General features: G+C 43.7%; 1 long non-coding RNA gene across 1 annotated transcript in view; it reads right to left on the reverse strand.

Moving 5' to 3' along the window:
* Window positions 1–3,447: 3,447 nt before the first annotated feature.
* The window catches only part of LOC309336450, a 53,519-nt gene continuing 43,784 nt past the window's right edge, over window positions 3,448–13,182 (reverse strand). The window contains exon 3 of the long non-coding RNA XR_014153996.1: window positions 3,448–3,964. This is a non-coding gene — a long non-coding RNA (uncharacterized lncRNA). The remainder of the gene's footprint in view (window positions 3,965–13,182) is intronic.

Genomic DNA, 13,182 nt, shown 5'->3' on the forward strand with positions numbered 1-13,182 from the left:
GTTTAAGAACGGACTTCCAGGACAGATTAAGTTTGTAAACCGAGGTACCACTGTACAAACAAGAAACAGCAAAAATTGGGAGCTTTCAAGAGTTTAATTCTTGCCAATGTGTATACTTACTAAGTCTAATGTCAATATTTAACTTTATAGTCCTATGTATGCTTTCAATGTATGCTTACTCAGAAATAAGTAAGTGCGTCCTATAATTGGACTTAGAAATTAGTACATGTGTTTAGAATTACAACTTAAAGGCTCTTAGTTACAGCATATGAATACTAATCCTCATCATCATAAACAACAGCAATGCTAGAGGAGTGACCACTCCCAAGATTCATCTTGTTTTGGATCTATGCTTTTCAGTCGTACAATGATGAGAAACAGCAGTGGAGGGTCAACTGGCTGCAACTGAAGGTGAGTGGAGGGTTGCTTTGCCTAGGGATGTAGTCAGATGTGGGGTTCATTGTATTAGTTTTCCTGGTTATAACATTAACACTTCTGTAGCGGGTGGCGCTGTGGGTAAAACCTCAGCGCCTAGGACTTGCCAATCGTATGGCCGGCGGTTCGAATCCCTGCGGCGGGGTGCACTCCCGTCGTTTGGTCCCAGCGCCTGCCAACCTAGCAGTTCGAAAGCACCTCCGGGTGCAAGTAGATAAATAGGGACCGCTTACCAGCGGGAAGGTAAACGGTGTTCTGTGTGCTGTACTGGCTCGCCAGATGCAGCTTGTCACGCTGGCCACATGACCCGGAAGTGTCTGCGGACAGCACTGGCTCCCGGCCTATAGAGTGAGATGAGTGCACAACCCTAGAGTCTGGCAAGACTGGCCCGAACGGGCAGGGGTACCTTTACCTTTACCTGTTTCTAATGCCCCTTGTTGCATTATGGAACTATGGCTTTTTTTTATCATTCTGCCACCATATTGCACTAAATTTCATTCACACCTGTGGGTGTGATGTGACACAACCTAGGAATCCTGCACTTGGATTCCTTCCAACTCTACAATTCTATGGTTCTATGTCATTGGACATGGTACGACCCTTTATGCGCATGCGTGCTTCTGTTCCCTCATGACTGACCCATGAAAATGGTGGGAAAGAGCTGTACTGTATGTCGGAATACAGCACCAGGTTTTGTCACAAGCCACTATCCATGCAAAGGGATGGGGAAATCGCAACACAAAACTCCCACAATAATCCAGGTTAACTGGGTGGCTGTCTGGTCATTTCTGAAAACATTTAGCATAGAAATGAGCATCAAACTTCTGCTAGATTTCCAGGAGTGGCTTTTACATCATATGAAAGATCACGTTAAAAACTGGAAATTATTAGGTAAGGAAATGTCAGGGAAGCAGAGTAAAATACTGTCTGAATGCAGCCTGGGGCTACTTTATATATTTTAAAGACCTTGTTGTCCTTAAACATTTGTGATAGATGGGCAAGAAAACTTAGCATGAAGCATACTCACTGTGACATCTATCTTTCCCACATATTCCAGAAAAAACAGCAGTACAAATCTGTCCGACAAAAGAATTGTTATTTTTCCTCATTATCTTCAGCAAAGTAGTTATTAGCCATCATTATTGTTGCTCTTCAGATTAATTGGCAAATACAATCAAAATGGAAAAGATTCCAATCATCAAACAAAGGGAAGAACCATAGAACCCTAATCTGCCTGAGTGGGTTAACCGTCATTTTTGCTCCTCAGTTCTCCAATGTACGAGTGACTAATTGCTTATTTAGCCCTGCTTTAGATTAAAATAGTTTTTGTTCTCAGAGTACCATTGTGAGGAGAGAAACATGAAAATGCCACCGCTCACAGCCTTTTCTCGCACAAAATGCACTCGACACCTTCTGAGGGCGTTTTTGTGTGACCTTTTGTGATAGGCAAAGGCAAACAGGTTTAATTGTTATTTCTACAGGGGTCATGTAGAAGTGGGCAGACATCTTTTTTATGTCTAGGAGTGCACCCCACCCCCACCCCCCGTTGTTAGGAGGACTTTCAGGTTGTGTGGGTTTTTCCTGGAGTTCTGCTCTGTTTGTTTTTCAAGTGGATTTAGTAGGACTGCAGTCCAATTAAAGAAATTGCAATCAATTGTTCATATGAGTTTAAGGGACCAATATGAAGTCCCCCCCCCAATGCAGGAAATAGTGGGAAACACACAGGAAGTAGGGAGGGGGCGATGCTGTTGCCACTGGAGACCAAGGTTTGCCTGTGAATCAGCACTATTGCCCTCAAGGTCCCCTCCCCCCATTCCTGCAGGAATGCCTGCAAGTATAGAGGCACTGCTGTCAGAAGGGCCCAAACAGGTTGTTCTGGGGACATGCTGAGGTTGTGCCTGGGATGAGCTTGGATCCGCAGCTCCCCAACACATCACAAAAGACTCCCTTAACTGTTCCAAGCCTGGAACTGCCACACTCAGTTCCCTCTCATTGAGTTCAAGAACAAAGAAAGGATAACAAGGCATCCTACCTTAGTGGCATTGAGCTGGTAGGGCTATGGATGTATGAAATGCTGTAGAGCCATTCTCCCTTTTACCCCACCCTCAATATCCAGGATTGCTTTGTTAGCTGCTTAATTGAGACACCTGTCAAATGCATTTGCATATGGGTGTATGTGTGTGTATATATATATATATATATATATGTGTGTGTGTGTGTGTGTGTATGTGTGTGTGTGTGTGTGTGTGTGTATAATATAATGTTAAATTAATATTCAGCTCTCTATCCTATTGACATCTGTCCATGGACTGGGAGGTGCGCTGTCATTCCAAGCCTCACTGTTTTTCTCTAGAGCAAGTTTCTTAGCTTTCCATACACCCACCTCTCTGCCCATTTCCTTAAATGAAAGCCCCATCTACCCAGAAGGTCATCCAGCTCTCTGGGGGAAACCACCGATTTACAGCCAAAGCAGAAGCAGACTTGACTGAGGGCAAATACCAAGTCCTGTTGTTAAGACAAAGCTTGGAAAGTGCAACTGCATGCACCACCAGATGGAGAGCTTCCTTGATGTGCAACCACCTCTTGCTAATGCTTGTTTGCTATCTAATTGCTCAGTCTTGGGCTATTGGAGCTCTCTGTTTCCTGGTTCAATACTGCATCCTTTCAAATGAAGCTCACACATCACCATATGTGTCTGATGACCACGGGGCAAGAGGGGAAAGTTATATTGCTGACAAATAATTGCAGTGTCTGCTTGCTTAACATTTGCAGCAAATCAACAGTGGCATTTGGAAGGGCTGCCTGGAGGTCTGGAGCTGTCAAGCTGGATAATGGCTTTAAATACCACTGGCTGGTAATAATGCTGGGCTTCAGTGCACAATGTTTAAATGTGTAAAGAGAGCCGTTCTAAGAAGCACTTTTCTTCTGCTTTCTATATGCCCATCTGCTGACACCCGTTTTGGAGCAAAAAAGGGTCACTGGGACCTCATGTAACATACTCGGCCTCTGACCTTGAGAGGATAAGGCAGCTTTATTGTGCATAACAATGTTATTTGCATTTAACCTCTGGCCAAATTCTCCATGGGTTTCACGAGTTAGGCAGCATATGAGCTCAATGATATTTGATGGGAACGCTCCCAGGGAAATCTGCCGCTTTGACAGGTGCGATTCTCTTTCCAAAAGAACTGGACCGAGGACTATACAGATGCTGTGATGGAGTATGAGATCATGATTCTTCAATATGGTAGTCGGGTTTATCTTCATGCTGCAACAATCAACCTAAATTTCCCTTGAAAGCACAGGCAAGCATGATGCTCTTGGACATGGAAGAAAAGTACTGGATGCTCATAGATTGTCTCTTTCCAGCTTATGTTGGCCATCTTTTTTCTGGCTATCCTCTGACACATTGCAGTAGTAAATTCACCAAAATTCTAAACTGTACAGAAGGGATGAGGAACCTGCAGGCTTCCTGCTGTTGTATGCCGTGAATCTTGGGGCAGAATCTGGGAGGGAGGAAGGTTGGCAAAATCTGTCAGAAGGGAGAAAGGAGAAGTAGTCGGTGGACAGGGATGGGAAGGGTTCGAGTTGTGCTCCTAGGTGGAAGGAGAGCCACTCAAGCTGCCTCAGGCCTCACCTTCATTGCAGGACATTGTCATGGTGACTGAGAAGCCAGCTCGCCAATCAATGGGTTCAGCAGGGTTGACAGAGACTGGGACTGAGAGTGAGGTAGCAGCACCAGACAAGCTTCCATCTCTAAGTATGTATCATCAGATGCAAACAGTTTGATGTCCTTTGGAGGGCTGCTTAGTTGCTATCTTTACATAGAAGACATGAACCACCTGAGTGATAGTCTATGCTTGGCTGTTTGAAAGCAAAGTAGGAAGGGCATACCAGCCGTTGGGACAATGTCTTAGCTTGGGCCTAGTCATGTATTCTAGAACTCTGTTTATATATCTGAAAACTTTATAATCTATAGTCTGAGCTCATACATAGATCATGTACTGACTTCTTGAATAAAGCTTTTGGATGCACTGTATTTTTCACTTCATAAGACACACTTTTTTCTTCCTAAAAAGTAAGGGGAAGTGTCTGTGTGCCTTATGGAGTGAATGCATGGTCCCTGGAGCCGAATTGCCCAGGGGCGAAAAGATCATGAAAAGATCATGCTTTTCTTTCTTTCTTTCTTTCTTTCTTTTTTTGAAAGAGGGAAGTGGGTGTTGAAACAAAGCTGCTGATTGGCAAGTGATCAGAGGGAGATAAGGGATGCAGGCAATAAAGGAGGCTGCCTGGGAGCGGGGAGGTAAAGAGTGAACATGCAAGGAGAGGAGACAGGAAGACTAAAGCAATGAGGAGAGAAATTAGAAGAAAAGGAGAAGCAAAAAACTGCTCCAGCTAATAATAATAATAATAATAATAATAATAATAATAATAATAATGTATTTATATCCCGCCCTCCCCAGCTGAAGCTGGGCTCAGAGCGGCTAACAACAATAAAAGTAACACAACATTCTAAAATCAATTTGTTTTAAAATAAATTCAAAATCAAATTCATGGCAACCATTGGGCTAGAGTTCTGTGAGGAATACCAGAGGAGGGGGTCAGACTGTGCCTTGGCCAAAGGCCTGGTGGAACAGCTCTGTCTTGCAGGCCCTACGGAAAGATGTCAAGTCCCGCAGGGCCCTGGTCTCTTGTGATAGAGTGTTCCACCAGATCGGTGCCATGGCTGAAAAAGCCCTGGCTCTAGTTGAGGCCAGATTAAGGCTAAGGAAAAGACACTAAGGCAAACAAGAGGGAAGGGAGTGTTGAAAGGAAGCAGCTGATCGGTAAGCGATCGGGGAGGGAGATAAGAGACACTAGCGATAAAGGAGGCTGCCTGGGAAGGGGGAGATAAAAGCCCATGGATCTTCAGGATTTTTGCATTGGGTCACCCCAAATTCACCATCAGATAACATAGCATGTCTATGGCTACAGCCTGCACACACAAAAAACACGCATCCACTGTTGCGTGGGGCCGCAATGGCACAAAAACATGGTTACAAAGCAGGGATCCACATGGATTCTCAGGATTTTTGCATTGGGCTACCCCAAACTCACCGTCAAATCACATGTCTGTGGCCACAGCATGAACCACAAAAATCATGCATCCACTGTTTCGTTCAGAATATTTCTTTTCTTGTTTTCCTCCTCTAAAAACTAGGTGTGTCTTATGGTCAGGTGTGTCTTATGGAGTGAAAAATACGGTAGTTCAGGAACTTATACTGCCTTGGGCTTCTGACTTTTTCCGAACATTTAACATTGGCGACGAAGGTGGGATCAATGAGCTTCTGCCGGCTGCCAGAGGCCCAAGACCGCACCTCAGCACCGCCGCCTGCCGCCTCGCAGTAAGCGCGACCTCACCGCCTCGCTGGTGAGAAATGAGACTAAAAACTGGGTGTGTCAGGTGTGTCTTATAGAGTGAAAAATACGGTAATCATGTGGAGAGTTTGAGTTCAGAGACTGAGAGTGGGAGCCAGCACAGTTGTAGGATTCTAATTCCCAGCGGCAGCAGCCAACAGGCCAAGGACAATGGCAGTTCTAGTCCAACAAAATCTGGAGCGCCATGGATTCCTCATCTCTACGATGCAGAATGGGTTGTATTTAAGAAAGTCATCCCATTAGCCCCAGGGTTTCTGCCTATGCAACTGCACTTCCTCCTAAAAATAAAAGCTCAGTGTGCAATTAATTATCATCCGCCAAACTAAACTTTTGCCAGCGACTTGAGTGATGAAAAAAGCCCCTTTGGGAATATGTGTTTGTGTGCTTATATTCCTTACTCTGGAACCTGAAAAGACTCAAGGATGGAGGAGTGAAACTATATCAACTTCTGCTGATCATCAGTTTCTAGTAATTAAGGGTTATCTATTGGTTATCAATTATTTCTAAGTTACCTCTATCATATCCAATTGCTGATAATTAGCACTAAATTGCCATATAATTGAATGTGTTTGAACTAACAAAAATGAAAATAGATACAGGTAGATGTCCCATTGCATTTCCCAAATATTGAAACAAAGTACTAAAATGCTCTATACTTATTTATTTCTCTCCCTGGGCTTTTGGGAAAGGGACAACAGTCAGAAAAGTCATTGCAAGCTCCCAGCCAGCTGTGATATCAACTAATCTAACAAAAGAATAAATATTTTAGCAGCATCCTATTAAAATGTGTAAGAACAAGCCACCTGCTGTCATTGAGGAGTTGTTTGCACTGCAGAGTTAGAGGACTCCAGAACAGCTAAATGGAGCTGGAGCTTGTTTCAAACTAATTAGTCAAAATGCTGAACTCTCATTATGCTACACATTGTTGCTCAGTTTCCTTTCTTGAGGTGGGGGGAGGAAAGAAATTCTGTTTGTTTATTTTACTGTTTGGAGTGATACAGTCACTCCAAAGCCAAAAACAACAACGAAGACTGATTTTGCCTAGTTGGTTTTAAAAAGCTGCGTAATTTTTATAAAATCAAATATTATTTGTTTGTAAGGCACTTTCTGCTAGTCATGCATACTTAAGAGTCTTACATAAGTATGCACGGCTAACAGAAAGCGCTTTGCCAAAAGAGACTATTTTTGTTGTTGGAAATTATAAAGCTATTTAAAACTGGGGTTCTCCAAATGACCTGTTTTTTGAACATCCATCCTGATTTTCTTGCACAGAGTTTATGCTGAGATTAGACTATGTCTGGTCTTTATGCATAATTTGCTCTGTTTTTGTTCACATGGAAGTTATATGGCAAGGGACCTTCATCCTGATTTTCTTACAGGGTGTTTAGAAGTGTTCCCGTTAATCATTTGCACACCCAACATTTTTCAGTGTACTGTATTTCCCTATCACTTTCCCAACTGCAATAAGTCCGGGAGAGGGCAGATTTTATGTTTTTTAATGTGGATTTGTTGCATTAGAGCAACATAGTGCTTCACTTATTTAAATATTTGTAAACTGCACCATCATCTAAAAAAGCACAAGGCGGTATACAGGCTTAAACTATTCTACCATGCCATAAAACATGTCATAACACAATCATAAAATATGGTTGGCAAGGAATCTCAGGTTTGCAAGGTCTCTCGGAAGTTTATGATTTTTAAAACAGTGTCGACAACTGAGGAGGGATGGCTCCTTTTGAACTTCTACCATACCCAGCAATTGTCACAGCAAAAATGGGACATCCCATTTTTTCTTGCAGATGGACAGTGGCCCAAATGGCCACTGTGATCTTGTGCGATTTTGGGCTGCGCTTTTCTCAGGCATAGTGTCCCCAAACACACATTTTTGGACACTGCACCCCCAAAAGGCTTTTGGGGTGCCAAGATCTTGCGTGGGTCACATGACTTGTGCGGGAGTGCGGACCTGGAAGATGGCATCCCGGATTTGGGTTGTGCCGTGTTGGAAGGTTTGTTCTATTGGCAAGGAGTTCTACAGGCCAGGGCTTTTCAGACTAAAGGCTCAGTTCCCTGGTAAAGGCCAGCTGAATCTCAGGGTCATGTCGGACCACCAAAAGCTCTACACACACAACCAGTTGGCTGCTATGTGGGAGGGCTTTTAAAGTCCTTTGGAATTACACCAAAGAACCTCCTTGTTCTTGAGCAAGCAAAACTTCTGCTGTCCCAGCAGGAAGAGAAGAAATGAACACTGATTTTCATGCAGGTGCTTGGAACCAGTAGGAAACAAGTTGTAGAATGCCAGGGGGACCAGTGTCCTATCATGAGATCTGTTGTTGACATTTGGGGTTGTTCCCTAACTACAGTGGTACCTCAGGTTACATACGCTTCAGGTTACAGACTCCGCTAACCCAGAAATATTACCTCGGGTTAAGTACTTTGCTTCAGGATGAGAACAGAAATTGTGCTCTGGCGGCACAACGGCAGCAGGAGGCCCCATTAGCTAAAGTGGTGCTTCAGGTTAAGAACAGTTTCAGGTTAAGTACGGACCTCCGGAACGAATTAAGTACTTAACCTGAGCTACCACTGTATACTCTTTTGTAATTTTGACACTGCCCCTTAGGGGCAAAGCAGTTACTTTGGTTTGGTTTAGTTTGGTTTAACTTTCCTTTCCTGTCTTCAGATTTGTTAGTTACACCCAGTCAGGCACCAAAAGCAGCCTTTCTGGCTTCTAATAAGGTTCTTAACCCTGTTCCACTGGCTGTTGGTGGAATTATTACAGCCTGTAATTCCATTGGAGAGCATGTGCTTTGCATGCTGAAGGGCCTAGGTTCAATTCCTGGCTTCTCCCCTTTGTGATGCTCCAGTTCTCCCATTGTACCAAATACCGTACTCCTATTGTCCAATTAACGACAGCATAGAAAATAACATTAATAAAGAAACAACAACCTACCTAAACTGAACTGGAAATACAGGAGGTTAATCAGCTTGCATAGTTAAATTAATGGCATAACAATTAGCCTCACATTTCTTTCTCTCATGCTCTGCTGCATTCACTAGATCCTGCATCCTTCCCACATGCAACCTTGTGGTATATGGAGTGCTGACAAGTTCACTTTTAGGCACCATAGGTGGTAGCATTTCATTAACCAGTCAAATCATGTGTAGAGATGAAATGCAAATGCTTCATTGGAAAATTAATGAATTGTTGTCTGATTCAGCTTTAATCTGAATTAATGTTTTGATTCCAGCTGCAGCGCCAGTAACGTCAAGGACAGTAGTGCATTTCTAATTTCCACTTGGACTCTAAATTGTCGGTGTAATTGGCTTCATAGATCTCAGTCACTCATAGGGCGGACCTCCCCTCAAAAAGGGGGGTTGCAATGGAACAATGTGTTAAGCAAAACACTATTCATTTCACTCAAGGGGCTAGGAAAGAGAACAATGGGCCGTAGAAGTCAGCATTCAGAAAGGACTAGGCTACTGGTGCATTCTGACTGACTCCTTTCCAACTCAAATGTGTATAATGTGGGATAATCTATTCATTATATTAGTCTAACTAGCCCAACATCATTATATTTTGAGGCAGCTGGGCCACTAGTCATCAAAAAGGCTGCTGTGCAGTGGTGGTTAGTTATATGTGGGGCTGCCTCTGAAATGGTTCAGAAATGTCAGCTGGTGTAGAATTCAGCAGCCAGGCAAGACTGGGGCAAGACGGTTTGAGCATATTATGCCAATCCTGGCCCACCTGCACTGCTTGTAAATTAGTTTCCAGGCCCAATTCAAAGTGCTGGTTTTGGCCTATAAAGCTTTAGATACCTCAGGGACCACCTTTTGCCATATGAACCGACTCAAACACTGCAATCGTGTGTGTGTGTATGTGTGTGTGTGTACATACATACATACATACATACATACATACATACAGTGCTTTTTCTGGGGGGATGAAGGGGTATGCATACCCCTAAACCTTTACCCTTTAAACATTTTGTGAATCTTTCTACTTTTGTCCATTTACTGCATTTATTTTTCCAATTTAAACTATAAAATAGTGGTTTTCTTGAGTCAAAATGAGAGTACCCCTAAACATATTTTTTAAAGAAAAAAGCACTGTGTGTGTGTGCGCGCACGCACAAACACACACACACACAAGTGAGAGAGAGAGAGAATGAGAGAGAATTCCTGGATGCCAAGATCCAAGTCTGGGGACAAGTACTCTTTGGTGAGAGAACTCCAGCAAAGATTTAAAGTCACAAAATACACAGCAAAGTAAAGCATGGAAATATAAGCTGTTAGACCTCTAAAATATGCACTTCCGAGTGAACTTCAAAGTTTTCCATTTCCCTTAGCATTTAAAAAAATGCACACATTTGGTAAGTGCTTTTACATACATCAGTCAGAAAAGTTGCACAGGCAGTAAAACTTAGTTTAGTTACAAAGTGGTAAAAGTTCCTAGGTTATTGGCATAGAAACTCAAGAGTGGCTGGTGAGAGCCATGCTACTGAGTGGGAGCAACCAGCTCAAACCTTGTCACATACTGAGATTTACAGGTAGGCTGGGAGGGAGCAATAGGGTTGATTATCTATTACCTCCCAAGGTAAGTGAAGTGACATAGCTAAGTCTGGCAGGACAGCTTACTCTATGGTATTAACCCCTTCATGCATCAATCAGACTTAAGCATGTAGATTATATAGAACTGGCTATCCCACATGAGGGAGATTGGAATAGTCGTCCCTTGACATCCCTTCCGACTCTACAGTTCTGTAATTCTAATGCAGCCTTTGATGGTGTAAGACATGGAACATGGTGAAAGACATGGAACAAGGTCGTATCAGATAATCTTAACACACATGAGTGATAATACAGGAGAAGGCATTCTCTGAGATGCATTCGTTCAAGCAGTCCAAACAGATTTGGTGAATTTAAAGCTTGACAAAGCTGTGCTGCAAACCTGCAGAAGATTTGTGTGACCTGTGTTTTTTACACATTTAATAATGGATTGATGTTTTCATTCTAACTATAGCTCTAGTAATGTCAAGGACAAGCATGCTATACTCTGTTGCAAAGCAAAGTGACAAAATATGAGATAAGATATCTAAAAAGTATGAATATGGAAAGTGAACGCTATGGTATGAAAATCCTAGGAATAAAATAAAGTAGATTTGAGTCTTACCCTCCAGAGCAGGAGAAGACAAGCTTGCTCCCTCTTCCATGTGACAGCCCTTGAGATATTTGAAGATGGCTCTCATATCTCCTCTCAGTCTTCTCCTTTCAAGGCTAAGCATTCCCAGCTCCCTCAACCACTCCTCATAAGGCTTTGTTTCCAGATCCTTGATCATCTTGGTAACCCTCTCTGCACACATTTCAGCTTGTCTATCGTGACTCGGAAGTGTCTGCGGACAGTGCTGGCTCCCGGCCTATAGAGTGAGATGAGCGCACAACCCTAGAGTCTGGCAAGACTGGCCCGAACGGGCAGGGGTACCTTTACCTTTACTTTATCTTTCTTAAGGGGGACGCGGGTGGCGCTGTGGGTTAATCACAGAGCCTAGGACTTGCTGATCAGAAGGTCGGTGGTTTGAATCCCTGCGACGGGGTGAGCTCCCGTTGCTCGGTCCCTGCTCCTGCCAACCTAGCAGTTCGAAAGCACGTCAAAGTGCAAGTAAATAAATAGGTACTGCTCCAGTGGGAAGGTAAACAGTGTTTCCATGTGCTGCTCTGGTTTGCCAGAAGAGACTTAATCATGCTGGCCACATGACCCGGAAGCTATACGCCGGCTCCCTCGGCCAATAAAGCGAGATGAGCACCGCAACCCCAGAGTCAGCCAGGACTGGACCTAATGGTCAGGGGCCCCTTTACCTTTACCTATCTTTCTTAAATTTTGATGCCCAGAAGTGGACACAGTATTCCAGGTATGTTCTACGGCAGAATAGAGTGGTACTATTACTTCTCTCACTCCAGGCCATTCACCAAGCTGCCTGAGGCAAATGGGAGCTGGAGACTAGCCACATCTGAAAGGCCACAGGTTTCCTTATGCAGTGTTAAGCAACTTTGCTTCTTATACAAAAACAGAGAACTGGGATCATAAAAGTAGAATATGAGACACATGGACAAAAATGAAATGAAGCATCGGCTGCTGTTCACACTGAAAAGTAAGGTGTGTAGGATGATCAGCAGGTGTGTGCTATCTGATAACTTCAAATATGGAAAATACAGATTGGATTTAAAAGGATAGGTTATAGCAGCCTTCCCCAACCTCGTGCCCTCTAGATGTACTGGGCTACAACTTTCATGATCCTTGCCAACTGGTCACCCTGGCTGGGGCTGATGGGACTCCAAAACATCTGGAGGGCATCAGTTCAAGGGAAGGCTGGAGTACAGTAAATCAAAAGAAATTATTTCAAATCACTGAACACTGAGAACCCAAGAGACTTCAGAATGAGACTGTATGTACAGATATCCGTTTCATTGAAATTTCCGTTTGCCTAGAAGCAGCCTCTTGGTGGTGCCATCTGTGACAAAAGTATGTACAAGGGCACAGCTTTCCAGCTGCAGGCCTTCCTTCCCTTGGAAGATTGACTGAGCTCCAGAAGTGGATATTATAGACTTTTATGCCACTGAAACATTCATTAAGCAGCCGAAGTCCTCAGAGTTAGGCCAATAGAGACACACACAATTATTTTATTTTTTTTAAGGAATAAAAGTAATCTGGATAAACTATGAGCCAGAGGTAGTTACATTTTAAAAGTGTTAGGAGAAATTTGATATCTTAGCCTGGCCCACAGGGCAAGTCCAATTCTCAGGGGGCAGGCAGTCCACTGGCCAGACTAGGTAGCAGATCAGTTGGTTAGTCAGAGGAGCATCAAGTTGGATTACCTGAATATGAGCTGCAGGACCTCAGGCTGCTCTGAGGTTGACAATTTGATGCAGGGGTAGTTAGAGCCAGGCGTGCCAACTTGAATAAAATATTTGGGGGCCACGTAAACCCTGCCCCACATATTTGATCACAAGATGCGGCACACACATACCATTTGAATGACAATGCCCATCAACTTTGGGGGGCCCTCAAATATTTTATGGGGGTGGGCAAAGGGACCGCAGCCTCTAGGAGTTGGCTGGCTCCTATGGTTAGAACCAAACAGAGTTCTCATTTACTTGTGCAGCGAGCAGTTATCTAGGATTCCTAGCAGAGGTTCTGACCCGGGGCGGGGGGGGGGGGCTTTTCGTCACGTCCACCACCACACCTGCAACATTTAGGGAAAGAAGAACGAGTCTACTTCTAATCTGTGTCACTGTCTCCAGATTCACAAGTAAATTATATCCCTTGTCCGCAGTAATCTG

Source organism: Podarcis erhardii (assembly GCF_964252035.2).
Source record: "Podarcis erhardii genome assembly, chromosome: 2".
NCBI lineage: Eukaryota > Metazoa > Chordata > Lepidosauria > Squamata > Lacertidae > Podarcis > Podarcis erhardii.